The sequence below is a fragment of the Mugil cephalus genome, chromosome 7 (assembly GCF_022458985.1).
Source record: "Mugil cephalus isolate CIBA_MC_2020 chromosome 7, CIBA_Mcephalus_1.1, whole genome shotgun sequence".
NCBI lineage: Eukaryota > Metazoa > Chordata > Actinopteri > Mugiliformes > Mugilidae > Mugil > Mugil cephalus.
In genome coordinates, this window is record NC_061776.1 from 2021075 (window position 1) to 2040531 (window position 19457).

General features: G+C 42.2%; 1 protein-coding gene and 1 non-coding gene across 3 annotated transcripts in view; both read left to right on the top strand.

Moving 5' to 3' along the window:
• Positions 1-19457, top strand: part of adcy8 (adenylate cyclase 8 (brain)) — a 90095-nt gene that overhangs the window by 5576 nt on the left and 65062 nt on the right. The window lies entirely within an intron of this gene.
• On the top strand, positions 16868-16939 carry trnae-uuc. Its single transcript has one exon. It is a non-coding gene; the product is annotated as a tRNA-Glu (tRNA).

Consider the following 19457-nt stretch of genomic DNA (forward strand, 5'->3'; position numbering starts at 1 on the left):
CGATACGTGGGAAGTGTTTCTGAAGTTCAGAGACGAGGCTATTAATTAGCTTCCGCTCATGCTGTGATAAGTCCTAGCCTGTGTCATTATTATGAGCATGAGCTAGCTGAAAGTCTGCGGGCGGGCCGGATTATTTCAGCGTTGACCTGAAATCGCCCGGAGATCAGCGCTGACACGTCCTGCCTCGGTTCGGCTGCAGCTGGATGGACGCGGGATTAGGGCGGCATCATGCTGCAGCTCCTGGGGTTAGGAAGACTTGGCACGCTGAGAAATTATACATCCTGAACTCCAGGGGTGCTAATCGGCTCTTAATAGATGCGCTGGCTTAAGGACTGGGTGAGCACGCTGGGAGGGGGGCTCGGGTTTAACTGGAGAGGGAAACGTAGCTTTAACCCTTTAAAGGACACTCACACAGTGAATACTTGGAAATCAGGATGTATTATTGGAGGACGTAAAAGATTTTTTACTTTTGTGATATATTTTCCAAACCTTCTAAACCAGCGTCACAATTTAAAATGGGCTGAAGTTACCAAATATGGTTCCTCACCACATGAAGGGTTAAATATTTTGTGCTAATGTGCAAAATTTAATATAAATCTGTTTATAGTCTTTAGATTTATGGATAAATCTGGATTATAGGTTCACAAATATTTTAATAATTTACTTTCAGGTGTGAGAATTTCTTCCTCTTCTTAAAAATACAGTATCATGTTATTTTTGTCATTTTTATCATATAAAAATAATGAATCCACAGAACAATAAGAGGGTAATATATCTGACTGAATATACATGGCCCATATATTGTATATAGATATAAATATGTCAATTTGCATAGAATACGTTTTACTTTATTTACTAAAAACAAAAATTGTGGAAATTCGTTACGTTTCTTTCAAAATCGCCAAAATCCCCAAAGAAGACGTTTTTTTGTATTTATTTGGCTGAAATATTTAAACTATTCCAGTGAGTTCAGTCTTACGTTTAAGTTTGTTGGTGGTCAGAGTCTGGGAGTCATTGCTGTGTTTTCATGGGTTGTTTTAGGGAAAAGAGTAGATGCTAATGCCGATGCTAATGCCGATGCTAATGGGCGCCATGGCAACGCTGCCTCCCATCAATGTGTTCATGCTCATATAAACCTCACATGTACGAGTCACTGAAGTTAAATCATACTCAGTTTGCTATTTAATGACAGAATATGGTAAAAACACTCGATAAATCATCTATGGATCTCATGTTCTAACGCGTCGTCTTTAAGTTTGAATGAAGTGTGTTCTGATATATTTTAGAAGAGATCGTTGATGAGGCCCCTGATTGTTGGTAAATGACTGAGCAAGTTAAATTAGAAGTAAACTCATCGTCCTTTAGATGAGATTAGTCGCCAGCAGAAACAACTAGCAGGGTTTCTTCTAATTACCATAAAATAAATCAAACCGTTTGGTGACATAACTAAAAAAAAAAAAGGAACTAAATAAAAGTTGTGGTGCGACTGCCCAACAGGAACAACACAAACACGCCTCATTCACTCTCTGAGGAACCACATCTGGTAACTTCATCATTTTAAATTTGTTCCTCTCGCTGAGGTTTAATGTCATGTGGTTTTCATTCAACATATCAGATAAGATGAAGGAAACACTGTCAGGTCTGATCAGGGTCTAATGTGGTCTATGAGGTCATGAAAACTGGTTTATTAGGAACCAGGAGGAACAAGTGTCCTAGTGTTTCTAAGGTGATGATGCTGAGAAGCTCTGATGTTCCAATGCTCTAAATACATGTTTCCATTAGTTTGTTAATCATGTCCTATGATACCTCCAGGGGTGAAATGTAGAATCTCCAGGTATTTGACTGACACTATGATAAAGGGTTAAATGTGTCAGTGATGATGTTACTGTTATAAATAAACTGTTCCTCAGACTCTCTCCATCCTCATTTCTTTCTTTCACCCCTGACTCCTCCTGTCAGACTCGTATTGATCCACCTCCGTCTCTTTAGAGCCTCTCTGCCCCCCCCCCCCCCCCACCGACATCCTTTGTGTCCATCCCGTCAAAGCCTGAGCTATTGACCGGCCGCCGATCTCCTTTTAAAAACCTCCTCACCAACACCATCTCTCCAAACAATGAGCTCACGCCGACCCCATGTCAGTCTGAAAGGACTCGTCTGGTTCGCCCGTCGCAGCCGTTTGTGCCCAAGTCATTTAACCTTCCTGGTTGCTGTTGAACGAAAAGAGGCATCAGTAAATAACACATTAGCTTGATCTGGGCAGTGTGTGTGTGTGTGTGTGTGTTTGGCATTAGGGAAGTCGATTAGCTCTCTTCAGCTTCCTCTTTCAAGGTCAAACTCGGCTTACCTGGAGCGCCTGCTGCACCGACGAGATAGGACAAAAAAAAAAAGATAAATAATAAAAAGCAAGAGCCAAGGGTGGATTTCAAACGGAGGCTACATGTGTGCATTCTCAATCTCCTGCCTACAGCGTTCCCCGAGAGAGAGAGGAAGCCTTTGTGTCTTTTTTTTTTTTTTTTTCAGCTTTTCAAAAAGGCTCATCATCACAGACATTAGCCCTGGTTCTTTTCATTTCCATTTTTGATTTTAGCCGGTTTCATTTAGGAGAGAGCTGTTTAACGGCGCCACTGGCTGACCTCGATTACCCGCTTAAATCAACCGTTTTGCCCAGAGTTTCCACTTAAAACAAAAAAAGCTGCGGATAAAAGTGCCACACGCTGCTCTCGTTGATGCATCTGGAAACAAATCACAGGTTAAATTCACACGAACAAACAAATAAACAAAAGAACAGACAAACAAACAGTAATCACATGCCGACATAGTCTGTATATAAATATGGACACCACATCCTTCTATTGGTCAAACTGGTGCTATTTTCCTGGGGATATGGACGGCGCCATCTTGCACCATCTTGCTTTGGATGGAGTCTGATCAATACTGTCTAAGGGCGGAGCCCTGTTTTCTGTTGGCATGGCAACTGGCATTCGGCTTAATGTCACATCCTGTTTCTATAGCGTCAAATAACAAACTAAAACAAAACTTCTGTAAACTTGACACTTCATCAAGATTATATTAACCACCTAAAATAACAGAAACCAAAATATTATTTGACGTGTATTTCAGTGTTTTAGTTTGGCCCAAGTCCCGCCCACTAACATGGAGGAGGTGGAGCTTATGACCTATACGGCGGCCTCCAGCCACCAGGGGGAGCTCTACTAGCTTTGGCTTCACGTTAGAGGAGCTGTCATGGCGTCCATCTTCATACAGTCCATGGTCACGACTCATCGTTTGCACTTCAAATCAGATCAGGTGACGTTGGTGTCGTTAATCCTGTTCATAAACACGAGAGTTTAAAATGTCCAGAGCTTTAAATCCCATCACAGCATCTCTGATTTCATTTCCCGATAACAAGGACAAGAAAATCCTGCAGCCGGGAGGGAAATACAGTAAAATATCATGACACGACTGTCACTCAGAGCTGAAAGAAGAGGAGTTTAATTAATAAAAAAAGAATCAAAAAATGGGGAAAAATATTAGATTTGTATTTGAATCCATTACGTAAACTAAAACAAAAAAGACAAAGTTAATATTTGACTAAATTTTCCTTCTATTAATGTGATTTAAAAAACAAAAGTGAGTCAAAATCTAAATAAAAATGAAGCAGGGAGTAGTTTCCTCCATGGTGAGCACTGGTCCAGGTCTTTCTCTGGTCCGGGGAGGAGCCTCCATGGTCTGTTTAGATCGAAAACACTGATGGAAACAACTTCTTCTTCTTCTTCTTCTTCTTCTTCTTCTTCTTCTTCTTCTTCTTCTTCTTCTACATAAACGCCTGCCTTTCTATGAATCTAACAACCACTGGTTTCACCTTTATTCATTCTTGTCTTTTCATACATTAAAGGACCAAAGGGGAATTTACTTGTTAGTATTTATTTATTTATTTTTTGCAGTTACACTGTTCAGATTGTTTTGTGTTCTGCTTGGAAACATTTGTGAAAGGGAAATCTATACGAGTGTCGGCAACCAGAGCCTTGACCGTCCACTAGCCACCAACAAGTGAATGGTTTTCTGTGTGAGACGAGGTTTTTCTAAATCATCTTGTCTCCTCATCTCAGAGGATTATTTCCAAGGCAGATGGCTTCATGATTTATGTCACAAAGTTATTCAAATTCTTCTAGATTTCCTCTTAAACGTTTCATTGAAATTCATTGAACTGGTCCTTGTTGCTAGGCAGAATAACCTCATCTCCTTCCAGTGTGGTGCTGGTGATTGGCGGCCATGTTGGCCCTGACATGCTTCCAGTTATCTGAGTCCGTCGTGACCTTTAAAGCGTCGTCTCGTCCTCTCCGTTCTAACCGCAGACACTTCCTCCTCAGACCGACTCGGCTCGATGAAAAACCGTCTCTGAGCGAAGAGGGAGACGAATCAGTGACTCCATCCTTCACCTCCTCCTCCTCCTCCTCCCCTCCTCACCTCTCGTTCACCCTCCTCCTCCTCCTCCTCCTGCAGCTCGCCGGTTTCATGCGGTTGATCTCGGACAATCTTGCCGTTACCAGACACTGCACTCAGCCGCTCTTAATATTTAATGAAGGATCAGGGCCACAGCTTTTTGAGCTTTTAATGGCAGCACAGTTATTTTTCTCCAGTGATATTTATTTGTGCTTTGACCTCCCAGACGTTTCCAAAAATGACTTCAGACACAGAAATGCTTTTACCGCCGAGATAACCGAAATAAACACTTTCCTTAGCTTTTACAAATCAGAAGGTGTAATTAACCACCCGGAAACTAAATAAGAAATGTGAGTTAGACATCTGGAAACAGCATAAAAGCTTCTTCCAAATTCGGCTTTGAATATTTGGGGAAAATTAGCACTCCAGTCAGAACTGATGTTTCCTGTTGATCGAGGAGCATTTTCTACAAAATAAACTCAGATTTCATTTCCATCAACTTGAACCTACTGCACCTCTTCATTTGAACAAGGAATTGGTTTTCTGGGCATTTCCCATTTTTATTTGCTTGTTTCTGTTAAAACAACAACAACAACAAACATCCCAGAGCTAAAGTTTTGAAGCTCAGTGCTGTGTCTAGAGCAGCCGCCATCTTGGTTGTCAGGAGGCTGATCGGTAAGAATCTGAAGTTTGTAGTGGATGGGACGGATTGTCCATAATGGAGAGCAGTTTATCCAGTGTCCTCCTGTCCCTCACGGAGACAAATAACTCCAACTCTCTCCTAATCACACGTCCAGCCTTTTGGACCAGTTTGTTGGTTGACTGGTAGAAAGACTCTAGTAACTCAGTGCTCACATTGAAAGACCTGAGCTTTCCTGAGAAACTAGAGTCTGCTCAGGTCCTTCTTGTCCACAGTATCTCTGTTGTCCCTCCAGTCCAGTCTGTTGATCATGTGGACTCCCAGGTACTTGTAGTGGTCCTCGACTTCCACCTCCAGGCCCTGGATGGTGATGGACTCCACTGATGTCCTCTTCCTCTTCCTCTTCCTCTTCCTCTTCCTCTTCCTCTTCCTCTTCCTCTTCCTCCTGAAGTCAGTGACCAGCTCCTTGGTCTTGTCCACATTCATGAGTAGCTGGATTCTTTGGTTCCACTCCACAAAGTCCAGGGACATGGTTTTGGTTTATGGAGGGTCTAAAATAAATGAAATACCTGGCTCCGCCCCCCATCCCTACTGTATTGCTCTATAAATGAAATAAAAGTGGTCAAGGTGCTGAGGAAGACACATGTCTCTTCTTGCAGGTGTAGACATAAGGTTGTGATGATGTTCTACCTGATCACAGGTCAGACAAACCTCTGTCAGACGGTTCTGTTCTGTTCTAGCCCGGAGTCTGATACGTTAAAAGGTGTGATGAAGATTAAGCGGTCGCACACTCCACTCGGCGCTGAACGAGGCTTTGATGTAGGATGCAGCTTATTTCCAGTTATAAAATCCTGTAGAGAGGATGTGGAGGGTCGGGGGTCATCATTTATCACCTTGTTGGAGCCTCCGGCCTCAGTTGGACCAAATCAGATGGTCTGTCTGGAGGAATTACAGAGACAGAAAACCCCAGAAACCAGCCCTGCAGCAGCTCATTCCTGCTCTTCCTTTCTTTCTTGAACCTTTTTGTGGACTTAAAGTGTCAAACTTTGCGTCGGTTTTTAAAAACGCCCTCGGGGAACATGGGAGCTGTTCTTTTATGTCTTTAGTTTGAGGCTGAAATGTAAACTCAGATATGGATTTTTATGCAGTTCAGCAGCGTGGACCGACCTCCACAGTTACCTGTAAGTCATTTGTTTTTGTTTTTTTTTGTCTTGCCAAACGCTGACTCAGTATTTGCCCTCTCCTTCTCCTCCTCTTCCTCCTCCATTATCATGCAGACCTTCCTCTGAATGAAAGCCTCCCTCTTTGTGTCCCTCTCACTGAACTGCTGACAGAACCTAATTACTGCTCATCGTACGTCCGCTGGTGAATATAAAGACGGCTAATTATTATTATTATTATTATTATTTCTGGACAGTTTGGGACGCGGTCAGAGTCTTTAGAGGTTACAGTCTTTTATTAAAGATGCTGACGATGCATCGGTTGAAACACGTCGTCATAATCGAAAGGATGGAGCAGGGATGTTAATAAATATGAAAAAGCAGCACAGAAACTTCAGCTTATAGAAAATGATATTATTCTTTAAAATAGAACAGAAGAATAAAACAAAGAATGCAATAAAAAATTAAAAAGATGTGCCGATACTGTTGATATCGGTCGTATAACGAGGAGCTCCCCAAAGTTTACCTGAAGGAAACTCCGCCCACAGCTTTGGTTCCTAATTACCTGCAGGTCATATCCTGGACCACGTCCACCTGAAGGACGAGAGACCGTCTTTAGAGGACAGCGGCGTCAATTTAATGTTCTGCTGCTCCAACAGATTGATATTGACAGTAATTAATACATAACTGCACATATGGCTCATGTGTTATAAAGGACTGAGTGTGAATGAGATGGTTTTTCACTGGTGCTGTATTATAGGATGTTTCTAAAAACCAAACAGGGACGTGTTTTGTGTCTCCCATCGTCCCACACTGAGGATTAAAGGCTCGAGTGTGGACAGTTTTAAAGCAGACGTCATGTTGCTGGACTCTAATGAAAGGTGAAACAGCTTCCTCCTCCTCTAGCACCGTGACTGACAGATTAACTGGAGCAGAGACACGGTGAACTCCTCAAAACTAAACTTCATTCAAATAAAACACGTTCAACTATTTACAGTTTATAACCTGTACAACGTCCACGTCTAAGTCCCCGTGTCCACACCTGGTCTTCATTCATTAAAATGTGTCTCCATTAACTGAGATCTGGTCTCAGCCTGTGTCAGTCAGCAGCAGCGCCACCATGTGGTCAGTACAATACTGTATCAGCTGCTGCTTCTGATGGATCTTTACCTACAACTGGACCAGAACCAGGGAGGGAAGAAAGGAAGGAAGGAAGGAAGGAAGGAAGGTTCATTTCTACCAGTGGATGAATGAATGAGTTCAGTATCTGGTCTTTAATGGGACCAGGACTCATTGTGAGGTCACATGGGTCCTGGACCACCTCCACATGTGGACTGACTCCTGATCAGTGTTCACACCTGGACTCTAACCTGGACTCTAGAGACCAGATGTTGTTGTGTTTCTGGTAATGAGCCCATTGACTAATTGATTGTTAATTAATTGATTGTTAATTAATTGATTGTGTGTCTGGAGGTTAAAGGATCCATTATCTCTCTCATATCAGCTGGTTTTTACCCTCGTCTCATCCTCCTCCTCCTCTTCCTTCCTCTCTTCGGTGACTTCCTTGTCTTCGTTTACTCTTCTATATTGTTTAATTTCTAAATAGATGTTTATTTTTTGTTGAGGAGCTCTCTCTCTCTCTCTCTGAAAAGTGGATAAAACAACAAAATAATAAAATCCAGATCTCCTCTGATATTCGGCGCCATTCATCTAAACCTAAGAACATATTGAGTGAGGTTTTTAAGCTCTGAGTGTGGGTGATTTTCAGCTTATTCGTAACATTGAGGATGATTTCAGACAGGATTACCTCCCGGTGGTAATCTATTCATAGCGCCGGGCGCCAGCCGGCAGCGCTCGCCACTCTCCTCTCGGGTCAGCCTTTAACGAGATTACTGTCGGATTACTCTTATCTGTTTGAATTGTGGGGGAAAAAAATCAACAAACCAGCAGGTATTCAGACAAAAAGAGTGAACAACTTTTAAAAAATGTTGTTGGAAATCATACAAATTGCTCATTGAGAGAAAAGCAACAACAACAGTAACAGACAAATAGATTTAAACTGGTGTTACATACAGGAGTGTTTTCTTTCTTTCTTTTTTTTGGCTCTTAGTTGTACAATAACCACCAGGGACAAACCCAGTAGAACAAAGCTTTTAGATGTTTGCCAGAGTGACTGTGTCTCGTATCGATCTTTATTTTACAGTCTTACCCTGAACCATCTGCCAGCATCTCTGACTGATACTAAATTAACCTTCTCACAGAAAACGTTTAGATGCTGGAAACAGATGTGTGGGCATTTTAATTTGAAGCTCGTCACTGGAACTTAAATTTAGAAACCACTGGCTGTATATGTTTACCAAGGAGCAGTTGTGAAGCTCAGTGTGGTGTCTCTGGTGGTCGCCATCTTGGCTAACTAACTCCTAGCTCATTCAAAACTGGTCAAAGAGGTGGAGCTGAGGCTAAAGACCGCTAGCAACTTGTGAGGACCCCCACCCGTCTCTCAAAGTTGGACATTTTAACATGGGGATTGACTCACTTCTTGTTGCAGCCTCTAGTGGACATGAGAGGAACTGTAGTTATTGGGTACTCTTGCATTAGCTTAATTTTTAGGTTGCGTCTTGGGCTAGCCGGGTTGATAGCATGTCAGTTGCCATTTTTGTAAAGAAAACAGTATTTTTTTCAATATTAGCTTCATATTTCTGCTGTGAAGTTTGACTTTTTAATATGGACGTCTACGAGAATTGACTCATGTTTAGTCAGCATCTAGTGGACATTCGAGGAACTGCGTCTTTTTTGCTACTTTTGTAATAACTTCATATTTTAGCCCCGGTTTTGCTGGTTGACCTACCGAGGTAGTTAGCACGTCAGTTAGAGGATGTCAGTTGCCATTTTCGAAAAAGTCACTATTGACTTGTATCTAAAACTGCAGTTTTAGGAATATTAGCTTTATATTTCTGCAGTTTAGTTGGTACTCTAGCATTAGCTTCACATTTCTACTTTTGCTTAATTGTAAATTTTAAAATGGAGGTCTATGAGGAGTGATTCACATTTAGAGCTGATAAAGACGATGCTTCCAGCTGATTTAGACGGTGTAGTAAACTGAGATTTGGAGATTTCAACGTTAATAAGGCCTTAACTCAAAATTGATTTTATCGCTGCAAATTTTTGGAGCTTTATTTCTGCTTTAAAGCCATTTTAACCTGAAGATGTGGGAGTGCTTCGCTATTGGAGCTGTTGGCCTCTAGTCGCCATTAGGTCGCTTCATGTGGGTTTCATTGTTCAGCTCCTATCTTTTTTTCTAAGCTTGAGTAAAGAATCTAGGTCTAGATCTAGGTTCAAAACTACTAAACTGATCAGAAACTGGGAAGTTGTGACTCCTGATATTGGTTTAAAAAGACCAGCTGTTTGTTTTATTAGAGAGAAGACTGTGTTTTCGTGTAAAGATGAAAAATATAAAAGCTTTTTATTTCATATTAGCTGATACTGATCCATGAAAATACTCCAGTATTAAAAATTGCAGCTGCACAAGTTTTGAATAGTTTCCTGTGAAATCTGAGAACATTAGATTCAGTCCAAACGGAGCAGTTTGACACTTGCCAATGAAATTGCCAACTTCACCGTGAATTTGCTTCTGGGCCGTGCGCAGGTTGACACCCTGCTATTACACAACAACGACTACCTGTCACGTCCGATACAATCCTGGCAGTGGGAAGAAAAAAAAAACAAAAAAACATTAGGTTTTATAAAGCGCTGGAGTGAAGAGAAGCAGAAGCAGCCAAACCTCTAAGAGTGCAGAGAGGAACGATTATTTTTAGGCTGGGATCATTTGGGATGTTTGAATTTTCTTGCCTTGAGGGATGCCTTAACACTTATTTATTTGAGTTTTCTCCGATAAAGGACATTTTCTTTATGTTTGGGGTCAAATGAATCAACTGTAGCAGCTGCTCCCATTGGCCTCAAAGTTAGGACCCAAGGTTCTTAGTCCAGCCATCGTGTTCACCCCTTCAGTTAAATATTTACCCTCCTTGCAGCGTTTTGCTTTGGTCTCCTCCAGCTACGTTCACCAGCTAGCCTAACAGGGTTGACTGAGGACAGATTGGACCAGGCCTGTCTCCTCCCTCCATCGCTCAGGGCTGTTGTGCTCATGTCGAGTCGTCCTCGAGGACACCTTCGCCCTTAGAGGTCGGGGATTAACCCTCGGCGTGTCTTTCCTCGTAAACATGGTCGTCCCCTCTGCAGAAAACATCTTGTAGGTCGAGTCTAAACCGCAGATCATCTCAGTGTGACCTGCTCTGCTGTTTCTATTTCTAATCAACCTGTTGAGGAAATTGTTGCCAGATGCAGATCTTATTATCATGTCGTCAAAACAGGACAGGTTTTGTTTTTTGTTCATTTAAATCGATCTGACATAAAATGCTCGCATCCATTTTTTTTTCAATACACACTATTTCTTTCATCCTGCCATTCCTGAGATTATTCAGTGAGTACGAGGAAGATCCAGAGCAACTTTTTGAACCTCTATGACATCTCTGCTACTTCCTGTTTACTTTCCTCTGCAAGGAGTTAACATTAGACCCGTTATACCTCCACTCTTTCCGACAGCTTTGCAGTTTAATAATCTGAAACACAGGACGGTTTCTGTCATTTCAGCTACTTAATTTAATGTTGGTGTTTAACTGTTTAAATTTTTTTCAAATAAGTTTAATTTCAGTGCGTTATTTGACGCTATAGAAACAGGATGTGACATAATGGTAACCACCAGTTGCCACGACAACTGCTCCATAAAGTGAGAGTTGGAAAAACAAAACTAAAAAATAAATAAATTTTGTGTATAATCCATCATTTTCTTGCAACTGGTGGAGTACAGGAGAGCAGAGCGTAGCGTTTGTTAAATGAAAACATAAGTGAGTCTGGAGGAAGTGTGGGCGGGGCATCAATACCGTGGCTCCGCCCTCGGACTGTACTGGTCAGACTCTGGCTCTGAAGTTGCAAGATGGTGGCGCCCGTATCCCCGGGAAAATAGCATCAGTTTGGACCAATGAGAGGAAGTTGTGACACGTTCAGTCCATATTTATATACAGACTATGCTCCAAACTTTGATTTATAACTTTTTTATATATCTTTCGTCATTATTGAGTAAAAAGGCAGAAAAAATCAATCAGAAGTCAAACAAACTGTTACATTTAGATTATTATTCCACATTACTGTAGCTCCCCAGATAAAAATCATTCAATCATGTCACCGTGGGAGAATGTTTTAAATATTTCATGTGAACGTGAATGGACTCAGGTTTTCTCAGGGCAAAATTAAGCCCTATTCACACTGGAGCAGTTTCATCTGTAATAACCACAGAGGTCGTCTGTGATGTTAATCCAATGCCAATCATCCATGTCCGTGATTTGTAAAGTAAAAATTACACCGCAAATTACCTGAACCATAATTCTCATAACACAGAGGTCCTCTGATAAAATTTACCCAGCGTGAATCGACATCTCTATGAGTTTTGTTTGATTTGCGACTTTTTTTCTGCCTCTTGTCTCTTAAGAATTATGACGGATCTGCTTTAAATCAAAGTTTGGACAGATGATAGAGAGAAAGGTGGAAATGTCTCTGATCTACTCACCCATTTAGTCGAGGGATGAAATCATTAAATCAACCATTAATGTGTTCATCATTAAAGGTGGAACTGATTTAAATACTGACAGGTGGTTGGTCATTTCATCAAAAACATATTTCTATTATCCATTATAATTTACAAAGTAATCAAAACTCTCTCTGACGCAGTGGGCTGAGCAGGAAAGTAGCAGAGCAATAACAAGCGATTGTAAATTAGAGTAAAACACAGTTTTTCCCATGTGAATGAACCACATGAAACACATGAATCACAGGACGTCCTGAAGTAAAACTAATCCCGTGTGAATTACGTTGAGCATGTGGAACGGTCCCATGAGCTTCATCTATACATCTAAAGATCTTTAGATACAGTGAGAACGAACAGAAAAGAAGGACTGCACACACTAGAGGGATGTAGGCCGAGCTGAGCTCTCAGGGCATTCAGGCCGCAGTCCATCACACTTGTTTACCACAATGGCTGCTTTCTGCTTTCTGCCTCCGATCCTCACGTCCTGATCAGGGGACGGTCAGTGCAGCCATAAAAAATGACATTAAAGAGGCGAGCGTGGCGAGCTGGGGCTGGGCTGTGGGGAAATGTCAGGATCACATGTTCAGGGGGAGGCCACAGCTTGAGGAGGGGGGGTCTCCTGCTGGACGTAGAGGAGGTTTGTCAGAGGTCGGAGGTCGTGGGTCTTCAGAGGCCGAACGCTGACTGGGATCCTTGAAGTGTAAACACACATCGGGAAAAACAGCTGATAATCCGGTGAGAGGAGGGGTCTGATGTAAAGGGGGCGGGGCCAGAAAGACAATAGATTCATAATTTATAAATAGGGAGTTTTAACATTAACATTTAATTAACTTTCATTAATAACCTGCAGCTTCCAGAGGACAAATAACTTGTTAACGTCTTCTATGTAGTTTTCACACTTTCTTCCTCCTCCTTCCCCATCTTCTTCTCTTCCTCCTCCTTCACCATCTTCTTCTCCTCATCTCCCCTCTGTGCTTTCTCCTCCGCCTTCTTCCTACTCTTCTTTCCTTCTCCTTTCCTTTTCCTTCCTCTCTTCCTCTCTTCTCCTCTTCCTCTGCTTCTCCCCGCTCTTCCTCTCTTTCCTCATCTTTCTTTCCTCCTGTCTCTCTATCTCTTCTCCGTCCTCCTCCTTCCCCATCTTCTCCTTTTTTCCCTACTACTCTTCCTCCTCCTTTTTATCTCTTTCTCTTCCTATCTCTCCTCCTCTCTCTCCTTCTCCTTCCTTTTCTCCTCTTCCTCTCCTGGGCTGACAGACCCCTGACTCCCCCCCGATTAAAGATATTTGAATATAACTGATGGTTTTCTAATTTTAACCATTTAAACTGAATTATTCCATATTTCGGATCATTAAATTGTCTCCAGACTCGATCTGACTCTCGTTGCCTCTGGTGACACGTTCAGAACATATTGACAAACATCTCGGTTTTTATCTGACGATCTGCTACAGCTCCTTCTGTTTGTCGTCTTAGTCGTGAGTTTAATTCACACGTTCATCAACAGCCGAGCTGCTGTCACACCCACGTGGTAAAGTGTTTATCTTCGAGGCGTTTAATCCGTACACGTCCTCCCACGGACCGTTCACATGTTCTGGAGTAGAGGGTAGAGGTGTATTACTAATACGTGATTCTCTGGTCACATCTTGGCTTAGCTGGATTTTATCAGCCTTGGGCAGCTGGACTCTTATCAGGATAAACATCTGGTAGCACTTCATTGTGGATGGTCCTCCAGCTAATCAGAGACATTAAAGGCTCTTTTATAGGACTGAACCTAAGTGTGTAGCCTACACCGATGTGAGCTGTTTATACTGTTTATACCCAAAAACAATGTGATCTTTGCAGACGTAGAACCGGTTTCCAACATAGAGGCTCCAGAACAGCTTTCCACCACAATAAATGCTAACCTGGTGACTGTTTTTGGATGTGGAGGGATGGTTTTAGCTCTTTTATTTGCCCATCGATTGTTTCTCCCACCAGGAACAAGCCTGTTGGCTCATTTGTCTTCTCGATGTGACATGCTGGCTAGCAGATGTAGCTTTTTAGCTGACATGCTCGACATTAGCAGAAACAAACTGCTGTAAATATGCCAGGTATTAGCATAGCCATTAGCATCTGCTCTGGAAAGTGACAAACTAAACGCGACTCCCAGGCTCTGACCGCCAACCAACAATTAGATTAAGGGATCTAGTTTATTTCTTTTTCTCGTCTGCTCGATGTGACAAGCTAGCTAGCTAGCAGATTTAGCTTTTGGCTGCATGTGTGGACAGCAAAGCTTGAGGGGGAGGTTGTAAAACATCTTATTTAGAATCAGTTCCCAACGGAGGAAGTCAGCCTGGCTTCAGTTATAGTATTTTAATTGATAAAATTATTACTTCTCATCAGAATATGAATCGGATGAAACTTGAGAGCATGACGGCCATTTTGTTTCCTACTGAGGACATGTGTGACTTCCCCATAGAAATGTACAGATGGTAACAATAAGGAGATAAAGAGACAACATTAACTGTATAGTCCTCCAGCCAATCATATACATGGATACTGGTTATGTGTGTGTAATGTGTGTGTGTACATGGTAAATAACTGGTAGCCTGGTTACGTGTTACTGCGTGATATTTGCACTGTGATGTTTGCGAACACAGGCTTTGTTTACATTGGTCCACGTTTCCATCCATTCAAATATTTGCTCATTTAATAACATGCATGCATGTAGCTAACAATTAATATTTATTAAGCTCTGCTATTGTGTTTTCTTAGCACAAATCAAATAGCTGATGTGAATCCACATCAAACTCCACTTAGATAAAAATCTATTCAACACATAATGACACACACGTTTCAAAATAAAAGCACATTTCACTTTTTCATTTCGTTGTTTGGTTTTCTGCTAATGGGATAAATGGGCACGGGTGTCGTCTAGCTAATATATTTGACTTTCTAGAAACAAGGTTTAGTTCCAGGGCTCATTTGATTATTGGCTGATGGTCACAGCCTGTCTCTCTGTAAAATAAAACAATTGTTTGAAGCAGTTTCAGTTTCAATGTGACACATGAGATGGAGGCAATTTGCAAACTACTTATCCTGGTTTTTAGACGTGGAGGGATTGTTTTATGTCCTTATGAACAGTCTGTGAGCTTTTATTTCGCAAATCTTTGTCCACTGATTGTTGCTCCAATCAGGAACAAACACATTTGAGTAAAACCATCAGAGATTTAGGCCATTTGCTTTTTTGATGTAACAAGCTAGCTGGCAGATTTTGCTTTTTGATGCATGTTCATGCATGAACATAAAAACTTAAAGTGGGAAATTCTTACTTAGATCTCTGTTTAAATGGAGCATCCTTTGAAAAAATCACCTACTGCAGTTTTAAGTAACTTTAATGCCTGAAATGTGAAGCTCGTAGTCATGTTTCACTATATTTCTGTGGAGAAGTCACACACGTCTTCATTAAGAAACAAAATGGCGTCTTTTTCTCCCGTCGCTGCTTGATTTTCTCTCCCAACACCAGACGAGCTGTTTCCTCTTCCAAAACCGTGACAATCGTCTCCGCTGGATCACATCGAACATTGTCATGGCAACGAGTCTCATATAGGTCACATTTCATGGGATTCATATTTGGAGCAGGGATATGTGAGATTTACAAAGGAGCAGACGAAATAAGAGTCTGAACGCAGTGCTCGATGTTGACGTGGGAAATAAAACATGTGTCTGCTGGACTGAATGTTTCTGAAGGAGGAGACTTTGAGTGGCAGCTGTTATTGTCACTGACAGGCGCTAGCTTAACCAAACCAAATGCTGTTAATTTAACGTTTTATTGTATTTTCTTAACAATTCAGCACTGCACAAATCACGCGACTCTCACAGACACTGACTCGGATAAAGCCAGTCCAGTTGTTTGATTGACAGCTGTGCATTCATCACATCTCTGTTCTGTTTGGTGAGACAGCATCGATTGTTCCTCACAGCCTCTTATGAACTCTTCAGTCCTTTGGTTGCCACGAAGTAATAATCACAACTTCCAGCGTTAAACATTTACTCATGATGATGTAGTTTAAACCTTTTCAAACCTTAAATTTTACCAAATGATGCTGCTCTTCGTTACTTTCACATTTATTCGTTAGAAAAGATGTTGTTGACTATATTCTGCCACTAATTAGCTCACATGGTGTTTAGGTTTAGACGTCTATATGTGCAGAAACAAAGCAACAGGGCAATTCCATCTCCCATTAGCATCTCCATTAGCATCTCCCATTAGCATCTCCCATTAGCATCGCCATTATTATCTGCTCTGTTGCCTCCTATCCCACCAACCACCCAACCATCCAACCATCCATCCATCCATCCATCCATCCATCCATCCATCCATCCATCCATCCATCCATCCATCCATCCAGTCATTCAACCAACCAGTCAACTTAGATTCACTGTCACAATCCACATAGTCAGTAGCTGCGTTTCCATTACAGTTTTTTTGCAAAATAAAAGTGATATTTCTGAAATTTTGATGCTCTTCCATTGAAAGGTGTTTTGAACTGTAACTCTCAGTCTCACGATATCCCATAATTCTCGTCACACCAGAGGGGGGAAAATTAACTTCAATTGAATTTGTCACAAAATGCAAAAAGTGTTTCCATTGCACTTTTAAGATAAACGTTTACATTGTTACGTCTGAAAAACCACCTCATGAGAGCAAACAAATGTTTTAGTTTAGTTTTCTGAAAGGTTTTTTGAAATGTAGGCTTTATTATTACCATTTTTTTTCATTGTGGTATTTAGGTTTTGCACATTTCTACTTTCTAGTAATGGAAACGCAGCAGCTGGCTCAGCTACAGTTTAAATGTTAGATTTGAGGCACTGGAAGGGTGAAATGATGAACAGCAGCAAGCTTCTCTCAAGCGTCTGGGTCTGTTTGTGGACTTTCCTCACTTTTGGTGTTTTTATGCTAATTGATGAGTCGTCACAGTTTGCTAATAGGACTGGGTGCATATGGTCCCATATGGTCTAGCGGTCAGGATTCCTGGTTTTCACCCAGGCGGCCCGGGTTCAACTCCCGGTATGGGAAGATTGCTGTTAACTGAATAATTAAACGTTTGCTTAAACCTAACAGGTCATCGTCACCTTTAGTCTCTGATCTCTTAAGTCATTAATTCAGTCACAGCTGCATGTTGGGAAACAACCTTCCATTTTTAACCAAGGACTAGAGTTCAGCATGTGCTGCCTCAACTGAATCTGTGCTTAACAACAGTAAGATCCTGAAACGCGACGAGGAGTTCAAGGGTGGTTAGATCAGGTTAATCCAGTTTGATGAGGTTCACTCCAAAGAAAACAAACACTGACCCCAGATGTTTGCACTGGAGGAATATTTACTGGAGAGAACGCCAAGAACCGCCGTCTGGAATACAAACATAACCCGGCCATGAATTATTAATAGAGGCCGCTCACATCTAATATCTGTTTGACGGCTGACTGTGGAATATCCTCATCCAGCAGTCGGCAGATAACTGAGCGCGTGAAGCCGAGTTAATCATTCGCTGTCCTCTCCTGCCGCTCCGAGCCACACAATAAATCCCTCCACTTGGCAGACGAGTGTCTTCTGCAGAGGGAGAGGAGAGTTTCGCTCGGCTGCTCTCACATGTTTCCGTGAAGCCGTCATCAGATACCGAGAGCAGGTCTGAGCGGAGGCGGCCGGCGACTCCTGAGTGTGGTCGCTGCGACTCCTTCTTCTCCGGCACATTGTGCAACATGAGCAGCGCGTTCATTGTGCGGGAGGGGAAGCCGATAGCTCGGAGGTATTGATATTTGGCGGGTGTTTGTTTCTCCTCGCGGAGGATCTGGCAGTCGGCCCCGCTCCCTCTCGTTTTGTTGAGTTAAAGGGTGCCACTCGCTAATTATCCCGCTCATGTGATGAGCTCTGAAGTTCCCACGCTCATCTTCACAGGCTTCTTCCGTCTTTTAGATAACAAGCCTCTGGAGTTGAGCACTCAAGTTGTTCGTATATTAGCATTGTGAGTCAGCGTCGGGTTTAATCTCCATTGATCAGGACGAGCTAAGTCTGTGTGTTACACACTCGCACCAGGAAGAAGGAAAACAGAGATTATCCTGAACATGTTGACTTTCATCCAGGCATTTACAAAGTGATCACACACGTGTGTTATGTGGTTATTTTAGGTCTGACATAAACCAGAACCACACCAGTGTGAAACCTAAACTTCTATTTTAATGGCTAAGTGCTAGCATCAAAGTTCTCCAAGGAGAAGAAGTAGAAGAAGAACCAAAACCAGCAGACACGTCTGAAACTCTAGAAAACAACGTTAGAAAAAAATAATCTCTGAAAAAAACACTGAAATGGCAGCATGTGTGTGTTTTAGTCAGCGGCTAAAGTGACAAATGTTCGTGGCAGCAGAACGGATCGGCCGCCGATAATCAACAGCGCCGTCATTCATGCGATGAGTAATTTGACAACCTGACAAAACCCGAACACGGCGGCTGTCGGGGCGTGGTGCCTTCATGCTCCCACGGAGACGTGGCTTCTGTTTGTCCAGTTCACTGAAGCGAAGACGCTTTGACCGCGCTGGTGTCACGGCGTCACCGGCCCTGGATTCACCTGCTGGTATGAGAGGAAAGTCAAGCATGAAAGGAAGAAGAAGAAGAAAGAAAACCTCAAAACGTTTTAAAAAAAAAAGGACAAATTAAAGGTGATGATCCAAACGTGTAGCTGGACTAAAGGCAGCTACAGCACAACTGACTTTAGTTGCACCAGAAACAACAACAGCTCTTTGAAGAAAACTACAAAAACTGGAAGAAGAATCTGAACCAGACAGGAAGCCAAAGGTTTGATGAAGGTTATGTTAGATTTAGTTTGCATCCTGGTTAGATTCAAATCAAAAGTCGAAACAAGTCCTTTGTACAACAGTGCTGCTCTTAAGTTTGTGAAACTGAAATTAAAGGAAGGTGTTGTTGACCAGTTTTCTTTTATTCTGGTTTCTTTCTCTGTTTTTTTTTTTTTTTTTGTTATCGGTTAAAAGCAGATTTTTGAAAAACCGAATCACTGAATAAACAATGGAAAAGAAGAAACTTATAAAAGATAAAAAAAAGAAAACCTCCAAAAATGTAGCAAGTCGTTTCCCAAACAAACTGAAATCACAGGTGATGATTAAGAGGATGTTGGAGACAGTCCAGACCAGATATATGACCCCTCTGAACCCCCTCCTGGACTGAAGGTCCCCCCTCCACCTCACAACAGACCGGCCTGGGTCTGAGGCTGCAGAGGTTAAGAGGCGCGTTTGTGTCCGACTGCAGATGTGAGCGTATTTTCCGCGCCGCTGCTCTCGTCTGAGTCAAATTGAAAATGATTAATATGACTATTATTAACCCGGCTGATTATTTTCCGTGTAGCTGTTTAGAAGCAGGGCCCACTGCTCTTAATGAGGCCTTGTTAAAACCGTCCACATCACTGGCATTCATCCTTTTAATGAGAGCACCGGCGGTCTCCGTGCTGATGCCCTTTACTGCTCTACCGCCGCTGCTCTTTTCCAAAACAACATGGCCGCCGCCGCCGCCGCCGCCGCTGCAGCTCCTGG